We start from the raw sequence: 15,318 nt of genomic DNA, 5'->3' as shown, positions 1-15,318 counted from the left end.
CTGATGAGGCTCATATTCATTGTGCAGGTTATCAGGTTTCCTTTTGCCCTGAATGATGACTTGGGCTGATCATGCCCTCTTCTTTATGTTCCAGCTTCCAGTGTGCTGGTTGATGTATAAAACTAAATAAAGAAAGGGATAAGAATTATAATTTTTGCATAAATAATGTGGTGATAATGCAGCAACACACACACACACACACACACACACACACACACACACACACACACACACACAAAGTGTATATGAATACAGAGGTGTTTCTAATGAAGGGGACAGTGAGGGTACATCACATTCACAAACCCTTGGACAAGTTTGCATGTATTTTTTTACCTAGTTTAGTTTTGTTGGAGCGTCCGTTTTCTCTTCTATTATCTGTTTTTCTGTCTCTTCTGATGAGGCTCATATTCATTGGGCAGGTTATCAGATTTCCTTTTGCCCTGAATGATGATTTGGGCTGATCATGTGCCCTGTCCTTTATGTTCCAGCATCCAGTGTGCTGGTTGATGTATAAAACTAAATAAAGAAAGTGATAAGAATTATTATTTTTGCATAAATAATGCTGTAATAATGCAGCAACACACACACACACACACACACACACACACACACACACACACACACACAGTAAATGAATGTAGGTGTTCCTAGTAAATTGAGTGCACATCACATTTGCCCAATGTAGCTGCCATTTTGTTTACAGTTTTTCAGAATCTTTGTGTTGGTTCCTTGGACTTTTTATTTTCCAAGACTGAACTCAGAAATAAATTTAGATCAGTGAGATTTAAGATACAGAGGTTTGATCTGAAGTGTCCCACTTTGCCAGTATTTATACTAATTGGGTAGAGTTTATTCTGGTGACATGAGGCATACATTTCTTTTTAACTTTCCATTACGGTCAGGAACTGGACATTGAGTCCGTTTTAAACAAGGATGTTATGTAGTGTTTAGCGTCTTACATTTTTTGTGAAACATTCCAGCAGATGGCGCTTTATTCTCGGTTTTATTTCCTTCTTGCCCAAAATAACGCATCCAGCAGATATCGCTGTCCAGCAGTGAAAAGACGTCGCGTATCCATGGCAACATTTGATATTGATGATGAAACAGTATGTGTACAGTTTTGTCTCCAGGTAACGCCTCTGTTTAGTTTACATCTGAGGGGTTCCACTACCACTGCCCTGTATTTACACATTTATATATTCAATCAAGACAGAAGAAGAATGTGATATAAATATACACAGTACTCTGCATAAATAAAGAATAAATAAAAAAGAGTCCAAATTAATAAAAGTCTAAATTAATAATTTTGTGTGACCACATTTTCTCTGCAAATCAGCATTAATTCTTCTAGGTATACTTGCACACACACTTTTAAAAGTTCTGGACAGGTAGTTTGTTTCAAACATCTTGAAGACCTAACCACAGATCTAGATCTACATGTAGATCTTTTCTGTATCTGCAAAGAGTTTCTCCAAGTCGGGTTTAAATTGATCACCTGAAATCCAAACATCCCGATTGCCATTCTAAATATGAGAAGAACGCGGCGCAGAAAAGTAAAGTCAATCCGAGCATGCGCACTCTGTCTGTAGAGGACGTTTTTGAAAAGGCAGGAAAGTTTTCCAGTGATGGTGCCAAGGCAAAAGGCATAACACAAAAAATTATGGATTTCATTGCCATTTAAATTGAATTTTCATTTCGTGCATCCCTAAAATATTATCGTTGGTGTGGCCCTCTGACACAATTCAGGTTTCTCATGTGGCCCCTTGTAAAAATTCATTGCCCACCCCTGCTGTATATTCATCTCACGCACATGCGCATTTGACGAAAAAACGTATTGAACTCGAGCGAAGTGAACACGCACATAAAAAAAACACCCCCCACAAAGTCTGTGTTTTCTACACTGAAACACGTGAAATCAAAGCATCGATCTGTTCTGACTGACACCCACGTGAAAGAATCCGCGATGCGCTTTGGGAAGAAAAGAGCAGGCGTTGAAAGACTGCGGTGGGAAGACACGTGCGAGATACACATGAGCGATAACAACGACCGCCGTGAACCAACATATACCAACAATAACGGACAGTGAGAGTGTGGAAGTTTAAATAGGAGCTGGTGATGATGATAAACGAGCACCATATATGTGCAATTGAGCGGAGCTTCAGAAAGCGGCGAGAAAACACCTGACACGCTGAAGGGGGCCGAAGGGGGCGTGGCAGGTGGATTCCTGACAGATAAACATGTACTGTATGTATTTTTATAGCATGCCTTCATCAAACAAATCGCGGCAACGCTGTTGTGTAAAAACCCTTCAAAAACACGTGCATGCACATTCTCATTTATTAACGCACATCATGTACATAAAGAAATTTCAAGCACATTAATATATTGCCACTATATTGATTTTTGTTTATCTCGATCATCGGTTACCTCGATGCTTTCTGGCGACCCCCTAGGACATCGACATAACCGGGTTCCACTGTATTATTTTTATTATTATTATTATTATTATTATTATTATTATTATTATTAATCATCATTATTAAAGTTTTTGGGGGTTTATGAATGTTCCTTGCTTTGACGAGGATGTGTTGATTATATAACACCCAAATAACATTGTTTAATCAAACCAAATATTGGAAATTTAATAATTTTATCTCTTTGGGTTTCATAAATATGTAAATCTGCATATAATAATAATAAAAATTAAATGAAGACCTTTATGTACTAAAGCACCTCAGTGCAATAAAGTATTACATTCTAAAGTCCAGCAAACACGACATGGGAGTCAATTCCTTGTAGCATTTTCTTGAACTTGGTTTGCAGGAGAAAATCTGGTTTTGTTGAAATAACAGGTTAACAGATGATAACTGGATAAATAACTAATGAATAAACTCAGCCTGGCTTCCACTATTTCCTATAACTTCATGGTGTGACTGATCAACTTTATTCCCTTATAGTTCTCCTTTTCTCCTTCCTTAGTGTCCAACTTCTCTTACAGCTTTAACGGTCATCACATCTCCTTTACTCGCAGGAGGTCCTGGGTTCAACCCCCAGTGGAGCCATGCTCTTGAGCGTTTTGGAATTCCTATTGTCCATTTTTGTTGCAAGCACAATGCAGAAACACCAAAAGTTGTTTATTTTTTTCAAGGATTTAGTAACAATTTGTGACAAATACATGAAGCTCATTCATGTTTGCTAGCTGCATGGTTCCACTGTGGGTCGCAGAAGGACCTGTAAAGCAGATGTGATGACCACTACCCTATGGATCCACACAATCACCTGCACCTGCATATGTTTCCAGATTGCAACTTTTCAGCTTTGACTCCACTGACTCCACGACCCTGCTTCAGTGAAGAAAGGCCTGAGAGACATGGTGCAGTCATAAAAACCTGGAGCTTAACACGCTCAAAACAGTGGAGATAATTGTGGATTTTAGGTGAAACCCCCTGCTCTCCCCCTACTCACCATCATTAACAGCACTATGGCAGCAGTGGAGTCATTCAGGTTCCTGGGCACCACCATCTCTCAGGGCATGTAGTGGGACAATCACATCGACTCCATTGTTAAAAAGGCTTAACAGAGGATGTACTTCCTTCACCAGCTTAGAAAGTTCAACAGGAGTTGCTTTAATAACTGTCTGGTTCTGCTCAGCTGTAAAATCAGACATCAGAGGACTACAGAGGACAGTTTAGACGGCTGCAGTGGTTATCGGTGTCCTCCTGCCACTTTTCAAAAACTGTATACATCCAGAGTGAGAAAAAGAGAAAATTGTGTTTACACTACACAATGGAACCAGTTAAGGGACCCTAATGGTGGAATTTATTTCCCGCTAGCAGGATACGGTTTTATTTATATTTACTTTCATTGTATTTTTTATTTAAAAATCTTGGCCACCTAGCACATGGGACTCAGCTTTTGTCTCTCTCCTTACAGTTTTACGGCCACTTTTGTGTGTGAAGCAGAGGTGATCACAACCACGCTATGGTTTAAAGAAGAAGAAACACAATCTTACATAATATTTGTTTTATACATGATTCCACTGGGAATCAAACCCAGAACCTCCTGCATGTAAAGCAGAAGTGATGAATTACTACACGGAACCTGTTTTTTTGGTTTTTGCATTAAGTGCATTAAGATGCTGGAGATCTTTCACTCGGTGGTCATGAGCCTACTGTGTGTGGTCTTCTGAGGAAGCAGCATTTTACTCAGTAATGTCAGCAGCAGTAATAAACTCATTTGCATCGCTAAAACTATTATTGGGCAAAACCTTTAATTTATATTTTTCCAGTTAGATTTTGAGAGATGTTTATCTTTATGCACATTGGACATAATCCTTCTCAGCAACAGGCTCCATAGTGTAGTGGTCATCACGCCTGCTTTACACGCAGAATGCTTTGGTTCGAACCCCAGTAGAACCATGCACTTAATTCTGATTCTACTTCTGGAATGCTGTTACAAGCGCAATGCAGAAAAATGCCAACTTGTTTTTATTTGCAGAATTGTGTTCAAATTTTAGGAATATCTTCGCTTTCTTAACATAACTGTTCACAAAATATAAACCTCATTCATGTTTGCCAGCTGCATGGTTCCACTGGGAGTTGAGCTCAGGAGTTTCTGCATGTAAAACAGATGTGATGACCACTACATTATGGAACCATACAGTCAACTAAACAGCATGAATGAGCAGAAATATCGATTCAGGCAAAATGTTCTCAGATTGCAACTATACAGCTTGAAAAACTTGTTTCCAAATGTACCCTCAGCTTTCTGTTCTCGGTTGACAGGATCCAAGTTCTTTTCAAATTCTGTAGTACATGATTAATTCAGTAATATGAGGAAGATTAATCCTTATTATTGATCCTCATAGAGTGGCTAAGAGGAGCTACTCTAAAAAGCTGTAAAATCAGTTTTCAGCCAACGACCCTGCTTCAGTGAAGAAAGACCTGAGAGACATGGTGCAGTCATAAAAACCTGGAGCTTAACACGCTCAAAACAGTGGAGATGATTGTGACATTTGAGTCAGTGAATTTTCTAAGTTGAATTAATATTTTCCCAGTTAAATTTTGAGAGATATGTTTCTATTTATGCACATTGGACATCAACCCTCTCGGCAGCAGGTTCCATAGTGTAGTGGTCATCACGTCTGCTTTACACGCAGAAGGTCCTGGGTTCGAGCCCCAGTGGAGCCATGCCCTTGAGTCTCTGATTCTATATGCTTTTAGTGCATTGCGGTTACAGGGCCCATGCGCACGATGAACATCAGGTGAGGGTCTCTGCCCGAGATGGTTCCTCCATATGAAGAAGGACATGGGTGAGATGCAACCTCCCTGTACTCATTAAAAACTGGATATGCTGAGAGAGCTTGATGTGGTCCTTCATAGGAAGAAAGTGTGAATGACATTGTAAGAGAGGGACAGACAGGTCGACCTGTTAAGACAGATGTGGTGTCATAGGAGCTTCTGTAGTTGGTCACGCCCAAAGCAATTCCTGTAGTGAAACACAGAGCAACGTTCGAAAAAGAAACTCATTTGATTGGCTAAAACTATTATTGGGCAAAACATAGGGACATTTGAGTGAGTTCTCTAAGTTTAATTCACATGGTTCCACTGAGATTTTGAGAAATGTTCCTATACTACAGCTTTTTAAGGTAAATATTTACATCCTGGATTCTTAATAATACAAGTGTGAACTCAATCTGAATCTGATTTCGATAAGCTCACATCTTCAATGTTTCTTAATAATGTTAATCAATAGTAAATCATACCACATTTTATAGAGCTTGCTGTGAGTTATGTGGCTACTGCTTTGTAGCATTTCTCAGTCATGGCAGGATGAAGAGATTGGCCTTAGAGAGAAGGGTAGCACCTGCCTAGTTCAAACCCAGTCCTTCATTGTCAACCCAGTTAAATGCTCACTTGTCCTTGAAACATGAAAACATCAGTGCATTTATTTACTTCATTGCTGTTTTCCTTTTCAGTTACTTGAAAGAGAAGCAAAATGACGAAACCTAAATTTTAAGGTAAAGTATACTGTTTTTACTTAAGTGTACTTTAAATTCATCATTGTGTTCATATTGTTTGTAATTATATGTTGCTGTTTGTAATGAGATGTTGCTGTCGGTATTTAAAACATACTTCGAATCTCATTTACAACATAACTAATATTTTCCTACAGATTCTACAGTGAAGGTGTTGAACAACAGCAATGGTGAGTGTCTGTGTTCTTTGTTTTAACACTACTCCAGTGACGGGCCGTGCATTTGGTACCTCCGCCTTCAGTGTGGACTTACCTGATTTAATTCACCTCTTAATACCACCACTATCATGTCGACATTATAGAAACCATCAATACTATACAAAAACACAATATAACAATGAGTGGCATTACAGAGAGAGAGGCATTTTGCATATGGAGGGTGAATACCATTTTACTAAAGCAAGCTTCAAACCTTTACACTACAACCGCAACTGTTCCATTTATATCATGTGGAGCAGTTTAGAATCAATATTTGTCTAATAACATGACAAAAACATTTAAAAATGTAAATGAAATACAACTTACTCTCCAGAGATGCATACTCATAATGCATACTCATAATTTGCAACGCTCCTGTGGTATCAGTGGTATTGCTCGTCTTCACTGGTCTGGAAGTGGTGAACAAACCCTTTCCCGGGCTGAGACAAGCTAACTAGCTTTAGGGTTGGGCTACCTGGCTTTTCTAGATGTCTAGCTTTTCTTGAAAATGGATTTTTAACAATGTCCGAGACCAAATAAATTTCTCTTCCTACATCAGTCTAACTGATGTATTAATGTGTGTGGATCGCTACAGACATGTTTTGCCAGTCCAACTTGGCTGTAACAGTTTCGCTCTGACGAACCAATCAGAGGACAGAAAAATGCTGATGCTAGTCTGGGCCAGCTAGCTGGTCTTGTGAGGCGAATTTGATTGATTTGATTTGATTGGTTAAAGAAACAGATCCATTGCTAAAATAGTCTAAGGTACATCGGCCAGCACAACTGATTCTGAAGACCCTGGGCAGATTAGATTGACATGGCAGCAAATAGAAAAAAAAATCTAACATACTGGAAGCAGTGCAGCCAAGAAAAACTCACAATTTCATCGAACAAATATTGGAATTTAGGTTGTAATTGTAGATCAGTGCTTCTGATAATGTTTAGGCCAGCAGAGAAGAACTTGCTGGCCCTGATGGCCCACCACTGCACTACTCTGATTTAGAACTACTACTTTATTTAGAATGAGCATACTTTAAATATTCCAGAAGAACAACCAGGAGAGTAAGGTACAACCATTGTAGATTATTTTTATCCTGGCTGATAAAACATTTAAATTGTTTAATATAAATACATTTCCAAATACTCTATTATACATTTGCAGCACTGTGGAGTAAGGCTAGCTGATTCGACTTTGGCTTCAGAGTTAGTGGGTGATTTGGTTGGCAAAAAACTGCTTGTGCCATGCTCCACAAGGTGGAATTCATTTTATGATGCTGTGGCGAGAATAGTTGAAATACTCATGACTGACTTGAGTACCATCTCTAATCATTTAGAGCTAAAATGTATTGGTGAGAGGGAGTTTCAGTTTCTGAGGGAATACTGTGCCATCATAAAGCCTCTCACAGTTGCTCTGGATATCCTTCAATAGCCCTCCTGGATAGCCCTCCTGCCCACAATAGAAGTTTTGATGTTGAAGCTACTGGAGATAAAAGAAGGCCTGATTATTGCAACTGGCCTACCTGATGCCATAGTTCAGGTAAGAAACATTTATCAATATTCAAATGAAGTTTATAGATGTAAACATTAATATTTTTAGCTGAGCAAGCACCAATATAGCGTAAGAAATGGAAAGAGTGTAAAGTGCAAAAACAATTTTTTTGATTCTATTCACACACTGTACTGCACCTACCCACTGGATGAAAAATAAACAGTAATAATACCATAATTCCTTTTTTGCAAAAATAAAGTTTTAGTTTTGTCCAATCAGTTGCACGTATATTTTAGTTTCTTAATGTGTGTGTTTTTGTGATGTTTAAATTATTTTATAACTCATATCTATAGGTCAAAAATCACAGTGGTGTACAGCTTTCATAGAATGTACATAAAGGGGAATCTTTCACTCATTCTAAAATCTGTGTCACTGTTGGTTTTTTTGTTTTTTTCTGCAGGCAATCAAAACACGATTTGCATCCATTTTGGAAAGCAACAATGCAATCCTGGCAGCTTTCTCATTTCTTATGTTTAAACTGCGATGGTTGAGAGACCAGAGGAAGAAAGAGATGGTCAAAGGAATGCTCACAGCAGAGTGTCACAAGCTCATCCCTCACCCTGGCCCTGTTCAGCAAGCAGCCAAGATGCCTGTGTCTCAGACAACACCAGACTCAAGCTCCTTCAATGTGCAGGACTTTTTACGTTTTGAGGAGGCTGATGATACCTTCAGCACTGTGGAAACTGAAGTAATGACCTACTTGAGAACAACCGATACAATTTCCCACAATAAAGGAAATTTCTCTGAAGAAAAATGCAGCTACTCCATTAAGTGCACCTGTTGAGAGACTTTTCAGCCTGGGAAGTCTGGTACTGTCTCCAAAGAGGAACAAGCTGTCTGACCAAAGGTTTGAGAGACTTCTTCTCATGCGGTACAACCACTGGTTTGGAGGGTAAAACTTAAATCAAACATTCATTCAGGTCCTTGCTAGTAAGCAAGTTGTTGTTTCAAATAAATAAGCACACATTTGTTATTAAAAATATTTGTTTGTTAAAAATAATGGTTAGTTTAGTAGCCACAGAGACATTTCTGTTATATGTTCGAACACTAATTTTATGCATTATAAAATGCATTACGTTTCAGTTTATATTATTCAACTTGTTTTGTTATTTATTTCAGAAATGCTTGTGATATATTCAGTTTGTGCTGCTCTGACTTTAATAAAATAGTGTTTAAAAATGACTTTGTGTTTAAGTCAGTTTTGTGTTTGTATAGACCATAACGCATAAAAGGACATTAATAAGGACATTCATTTTTAGTTATTAAAAAGGACATTAATAACTAAAAAGTTACTTTTAACAGTAACGCATTACTTTTTGGTGTAAATAATCAACAAAGTGATTGAGTTACTTTTTGAATGAAGTAACGAGTAACTGTAACTAGTCACTATTTCTTAGTAACCAGCACAACACTGTCTGGCACAGTCTGGCAAAGTCTCCGCGCCGTAACACAAAAGGAAAGTGTTTTTTCGAACCGTTCCTCACAGAACACGCACATGAAAAGTCATGACATGCAGATTACTCGGTCATACCGTGCAAATTTATATGGACGCAGGTTGGAATCTCATCAAAAATATAACTCACAAATTATTCTTTTTGGTTGAGCATTTTAGTCGCAGTCTGGACCCCTGTATAAGAATGTATGATGTATGGAAGAGATTAACAGCAGCATAATTCAGAGAAAGAAAATTAAAAGCATTTAAAGAGGACTGAGGTGAACCCCTCAAACTGACCCAGAAACAGAGAAGGAACTTTCTGACCACCTGCTGGTTTTTCACAAACAGAACAAAAGTGTCTTTAAAAGTAATATTTATAAGGAGACACGACTGTTTTATGTTGTAGATGTTTTTCTGAAACTGTGGAATCGAGTCATTTCCTGGTGAATCAATCGATTCAGACTTTATTGAATCAATTCAGTGAACTGACTCAGTGACTTAAACTAAATCTAAGGAGTCAAAATTACCGAACCAAATCTTTTTTAACTGAATTGATTGAATTATTAAAATAAATCTATTAAATGACATTGTTATTTTCTAATGTTTTGAATTCAAAGATTTATTTCTGATGTTTTTAACATAACTGAGGTGGTCAGAAGTTATATTTGAGCAGTAGATGTTATAAGGCTGCATTCAAACTAAACTTTTTGTAGCAATCGATAGTTTTGATCAGTTTCACTTCTGTTCATGTTCAAATGATTTCAATCAGAACCTTTATTTTATTATCATTTACTTTTGTCACATTTTCCCAACATTTCATCATGTGGATTTTAATTCTTAGTTACGATTTAAATGAAGTCCAACACTTTAATAAAAGACACAAAACACACAATATTAAAATATACAATTTTTTATTAAATATGACAATAAACTTTGATGTGTTTTGTACTTTATTATATGTATGGCATGGCTAAATCTAAACCTGTCCAGAGCTTTGTAGATTGTTGCTCTCCGGTGCTGCCATTTCCTGTTCTTCGTGAATTATTGAGTAATCTGGTTTTAAAGCGAGTGATGTTTTGTTTGGTCTTTTGTTTTTTCTCAAATTCACTCACAAATTCCAAAGTTTCATCCAGCTCAACAACAAGGTCCTCCAGTTGCGCTTGTTCTCTCATCAAATTATTTTTCTTGTGCTCTGCCCTCTTTTTCTCTTTCTCACAGTGGTTGAGGGAATCCTGGAGCTTCCTGGTGGTTTGGAGGTGTGAGGTGGTCATTTCCTCCAGGTCGTGTTTGGCCTTCTCTTTTTCTTTCCTGAGTTTATTTTGCTCAGAAAGCAAAGTGGCCTCTCGCAGAGCAAGACATGTCTCCAGTTGGTCTCGGTCTCTCATTAAATTATTGTTCTCTTTCTCACAGAGATTTAATGAATCCTGAAGCTCTCTGATGGCCTGGAGTGGTATATTGTTCCTCTCCTCCATGTCTAGTATGGCCTTCTTTTCTTTCTCTCTTTTCAAAGTGACCTCGAGCTGAGCAACATGTTCCAGCAGTCGCTTTTGTTTTCTCGTGCAGATCTCTCTCTCACGTTCTACAGATTTCTCGTAGAGTTTCAGGAAAGACTGGAGCTCAGTGATGTACTGGAGCTGTGTGTCATTTCTACGATTTATGTCCTGTTCCCGCTGCTTTCGCTCAGAAGCCAAAGTAGTCTCCAGCTTTTGCACCGTCTGTAGCAGAATGGCTTTCTCTTCTTTCTCTTCTGCTATCTTCTCTTTCATCTGATTAATAAATGCATTTAAGTCTTTTACTACCTTCTCCATGTGTTTCAGCTTCTCCTTCATTTCAGCAATCTGTTTAGTTTTCCTCTTTTCTTTGGTTTGATAAATCTCTCCAAATCTTCTGAAAAGCAACATGTTTACGTCTCTTTACTCACACGCACAAACCTCAGAAATGAGAGAAAGAGAGACGCGTTCTGATTTACATAGAAGTTGCCTTACTGTGACGTCACACAGAGAGGACTGTAAATGTATATTGTCATTGTGAGATTTAATATTCATATATGCTTGCACATCATTATGAAAGTGCCTTTTTTGCAATAACAAGTTCTCTCGTGTTTTGACAGTTAAAGCTGTTTCTTGTTTAGGTTCCTGTTTTTACTACATGCATACGTGCAGTACGTGTTGGAGTATGTTCCTGATTTGTACAGTAATATTCTCTTTCTTTTGTATGACATTTAAATGACCTTTGTAATCTTACACATGCTGTTTTTTTCTTTATCTGTTCCTGTTTTTTGCTTAGCTGACTTTACAAATAATAATGCTGAGTTGATGCCCATCTCGTAAGAAGAGAGGTCGACTGCCTTCTATTGCGCAATAACCCCCGCCTTTTGGCGCCTCTCGCTACCACTCTGTGTGTATAAATATCGTGCTCTCACATATTTTGTTGAACATTGATCTTGAATAAACCAGACGTGATTTTATTCGTGTGGGTTGTTCTTTCATTGTTCCGGGGTACCTCTACAAGGGCAACAGAGCAAGAGCACAGCAATCGGAAAGGAGAACTTTCCAACAATTTGGTGACCCCGACGTGATACTCTCGATCAGGTAAGACATGTCTGGTTGACTACCTGGTTGTTAGTATCTGAACTTGTTATCTCCCAGGGGGGAAGGTAAACCTTAACGCGTTTGTAGTGTTGAGCAGTTATAAGAATTGGAGATTCTTGTATAGCCCCCTTGGGAAGGAAAACCTCAGTCATTAGGGACTGGGCAGAAGCGCGCTGATATACAAAATTACGACTAGTGGTTCCTGTGTTCTTGGCCTGTTCTCTTCTTACGAAGTAATTTTAAGATGGGAAATTCTTACCCAAAGCCTGAACCCGGAGAAAAGCCCTCGGGTTGGATGCAGCGATGTGGTCTCACTTACTATGTTACTCCGTATCTTGACAATTTAGCTGGATGGACTGAGGCAACTCCTCAAATTCCACCGTACCCCCGCGAGGGTACTTTCGATCCCGGTTATTTAGCCTCTGCTTATCGTATAATTTATGAAGGAATTGGTGATCCTCAATGGGAAAATTCCTACATGAAGGAATGCTATGAAAAATGGTATGACATGAAAAAGATATGGGATGAATGTAAAAAAATATATACTCCAAACAGGGTTCTCAAAGCTATCCCAAAACCTCCTAACAGCAAGTGTTGTGTGTCTCAAATTTCTCCGCCTGTTTCCCCTACCGAGCCACCACTTGTCAGGAATCCACCTGCCACGCCTCCTTCAGAGGCTGCCTTTGCCGCTGCGCGCTCCCAAGCGTGCAGCGCAAATCACACACAGCTGAAGCGCATTATGAACTCTCTCCCTGCCTCCATATAAACCACTCACTCACCCACACTCGGGGTCCGTTATTGTAGGTTCATGTGTGTGTTCGCGCTTCCGCTGCTTCGCTGCCGCCGCTGCATACTCTCCTCCCGGACTCGCGTACTTTCCACTGCCGCGTTTGGCTTTCCCAGCGCACCTCGGACTAGAGACGCTTCCCCGTCGCTTCACCCGTGCGCGCTTCCTTCTTCACGCACCGTGGATGTATTCTTTTGAACTGCCGTTTGCGGATTATCCCGATTCTGCGGGTATTTTGTGTTGGCTCTGCCTTTGCTGAATAAAGTTTATGTTTGCCGTTACTCCGGCTTCCGCCTCCGTACCTCGCATAACAGAATAACGGACCCCTGAAAAGGAATATACAAAAAAAAAAAAAAAAAAAGGACAAGACATGATCGGATTAACGCCATGGTCCCGGCGCGAGCCGTGCCTCGGAGGTCGGGTTCGCTCAGCCACGATCAGCGGCAGCCAAGCTCCGCCCGGGAAAACCCGGAAGCTTGCAGCCGCTCGGGCACGCCGGCAGCGCCACGCCCCCAAATGACGTCATAGGACTCGGCTCGCTTCTCCGGCAACAGGGCTGAGTGGGCGTGTTTTACGGAGCGTGGAAGGTTACATGGGCGTATCCGTCCAGCTTCCTTACGGAGAGTGCTAAGATCGCGTTCCACATCTCTACTGACTGGGAAGCACTCTCTCTTGCCAGTGAGTTGTGGGATGCGACTGGAGGAGAGTTCCGCTCCTGCGCCCGGTTCCTGCAGCTGCTCACCAAGGAACTTGGGATGACCACGGCTGATCTCCATCTCCTCACCCTGGCCCCGAGAACGCTGTTCCGCGCCAGAGCTTCCAGGAGGTCTCCGCCCTGCTTCAGGCCCTCCAGGGGAGGTCCGCTCCATCTCAGGTTCTCCAGGGGATCACTGCCGTACTCCAGGCCATCCAGGACGGCTCTGTCCCGCTACAGGACCTCCGGGAACTCTCCCTTCTGCTCCAGAATCTCCGGGACGACTCCGTTCCGCTCCAGGGTCCTGTGGAGAGCTCCGGTCCGCACCGGGTGTCTACAGAGTGCCCCTCTTCGTTCCGGAACGGCCCTGAGAGCTCCTCCCCGTTCCCGTGTCCCGAGGAGAGCTCCGTTCGGCCCCAGGACCTCCGTGAATGCCCGGCTCCGTCCCAGGATTTCCCGGAGATCTCCGCCTCGCGCCAGGTCTCCGAAGAGAGCTCCTTTCCGCACCAGGATCCTACAGAGAGCTCCGTTCTGTCCCAGGACCCCCGTGAGAGCTCCGTTCTGTCCCAGGACCTCCGTGAGAGCTCCGTTCCGTCCCAGGACCTCCGTGACAGCTCCTCTTTGTCCCTGAGCGACCCAGCGAGCTCCTCTCTGTCCCTGAGCGAACCCGTGAGCTCCTCTCTGTCCCTGAGCGAACCCGTGAGCTCCTCTCTGCCCCTGAGTGAACCCGTGAGCTCCTCTCTGCCCCTGAGCGAACCCGTGAGCTCCTCTCTGTCCATGAGCGAACCCGAGAGCTCGGTTCCGCCCAGATAGTCCCAGAGAGCTCGGTTCCGCCCAGAGAGTCCCAGAGAGCTCGGTTCCGCCCAGAGAGTCCCAGAGAGCTCGGTTCCGCTCAGAGAGTCCCCGAGCTCAGCTTTGTCCCAGGGTCTCCAGGCGAGCTCCTCTCCGCTCCTAGGCCGCCAAGAGTGCTCCTCTTTGCTCCAGGACCCTGATGAGAACTCTGCTCCGCTCCCGATTCCCAAGGAAAGCCCGGTTCCACGCCAACGCGTCCCGAGCATACCTCTGCATCCAAGGGGATCCCAGGCGCACAACTCACCCCGGGCTCCACCGGCGACGGTTCGCCCACAGTCTCCCTGAGGCGATGCCATCTCTCGTGCCCCAGAGCTCTCCACTCCGCTCCAAGACTGCGAAGGGAAGTCGTCCCGTTGCCCCGGCTCCACCGGCGACGGTTCGCCCACAGTCTCCCTGAGGCGATGCCACCTCTCGTTCTCCAGAGCTCTCCACTCCGCTCCAAGACTGCGAAAGGGACGTTGAACCGCTGCCCCTGGCTTCATCCGCAGGCAACGGCTCGCCCCACAGTCTTCCAAGAAGCGACGACTCGCCCCACGATCACTCTGTAGGCGATGCTACATCACAGACCTTCTCTCTTCCCAAGGGGTCCCCAGAGCACTCACCTCAGTTCCTGGACTATGGAGGGGATGTCGAACCACGGCCCCCGGCTGCATCTGCAGGCGACGGCTCGCCCACAGTCTCCAAAGGTGACGGCTCGCCCACGAGCACTCTGAGGACCAAGTCACGTCACAGAGCTCCTCCCACGGCGACGCCTCGCTCCCGGACTCTTCCCACGGCGACGCCTCGTTCCCGAGCTCCTTCCTCGGTGACGGCTCGCCTCAGGACCCCTCTCACGGTGACATCCTGTCTCCAAGCACCCTGGACAAGGACAGGTCACTCCTGTGTTCTCTGGAGGGTGAACTCACAACGATGAACCCTGTTGAAGTCATCAGTCAGCCTCTGTGTTCAGTCAGGCGTCGCTCCATCTCCGGTCTCCACCCGAGGGTCTTCCAGCCGGTAAGCCTCGCCGAAGCTCTGCCCTGCTTCCGGTAGTCACAGAGGTTGTCTCTCCTCCCGGACTCAGCGTACTTTCCACTGCTGCGTTTGGCTTTCCCAGCGCACCTCGGACTAGAGACGCTTCCCGTCGCTTCACCCGTGCCGCGCTTCCTTCTTCACGCACCGTGGATGTATTCTTTT

General features: G+C 42.7%; 1 protein-coding gene, 1 non-coding gene and 1 pseudogene across 2 annotated transcripts in view; 2 read left to right on the top strand and 1 right to left on the bottom strand.

The window, feature by feature from the left end:
• Positions 1–15,318, top strand: part of LOC124384578 (zinc finger protein 850-like) — a 1,373,244-nt gene that overhangs the window by 896,324 nt on the left and 461,602 nt on the right. The gene's annotated exons all lie outside the window — the stretch shown is intronic.
• Positions 1–15,318, bottom strand: part of LOC124384668 — a 920,651-nt pseudogene that overhangs the window by 453,533 nt on the left and 451,800 nt on the right.
• Positions 5,117–5,189, top strand: trnav-uac. Its single transcript has one exon. It is a non-coding gene; the product is annotated as a tRNA-Val (tRNA).

This window comes from Silurus meridionalis, chromosome 4 (genome assembly GCF_014805685.1).
Source record: "Silurus meridionalis isolate SWU-2019-XX chromosome 4, ASM1480568v1, whole genome shotgun sequence".
NCBI classification, from domain to species: Eukaryota; Metazoa; Chordata; class Actinopteri; order Siluriformes; family Siluridae; genus Silurus; species Silurus meridionalis.
Note: the sequence above shows the minus strand (reverse complement) of the source record. Positions and strands in the feature narration are given on the sequence as shown.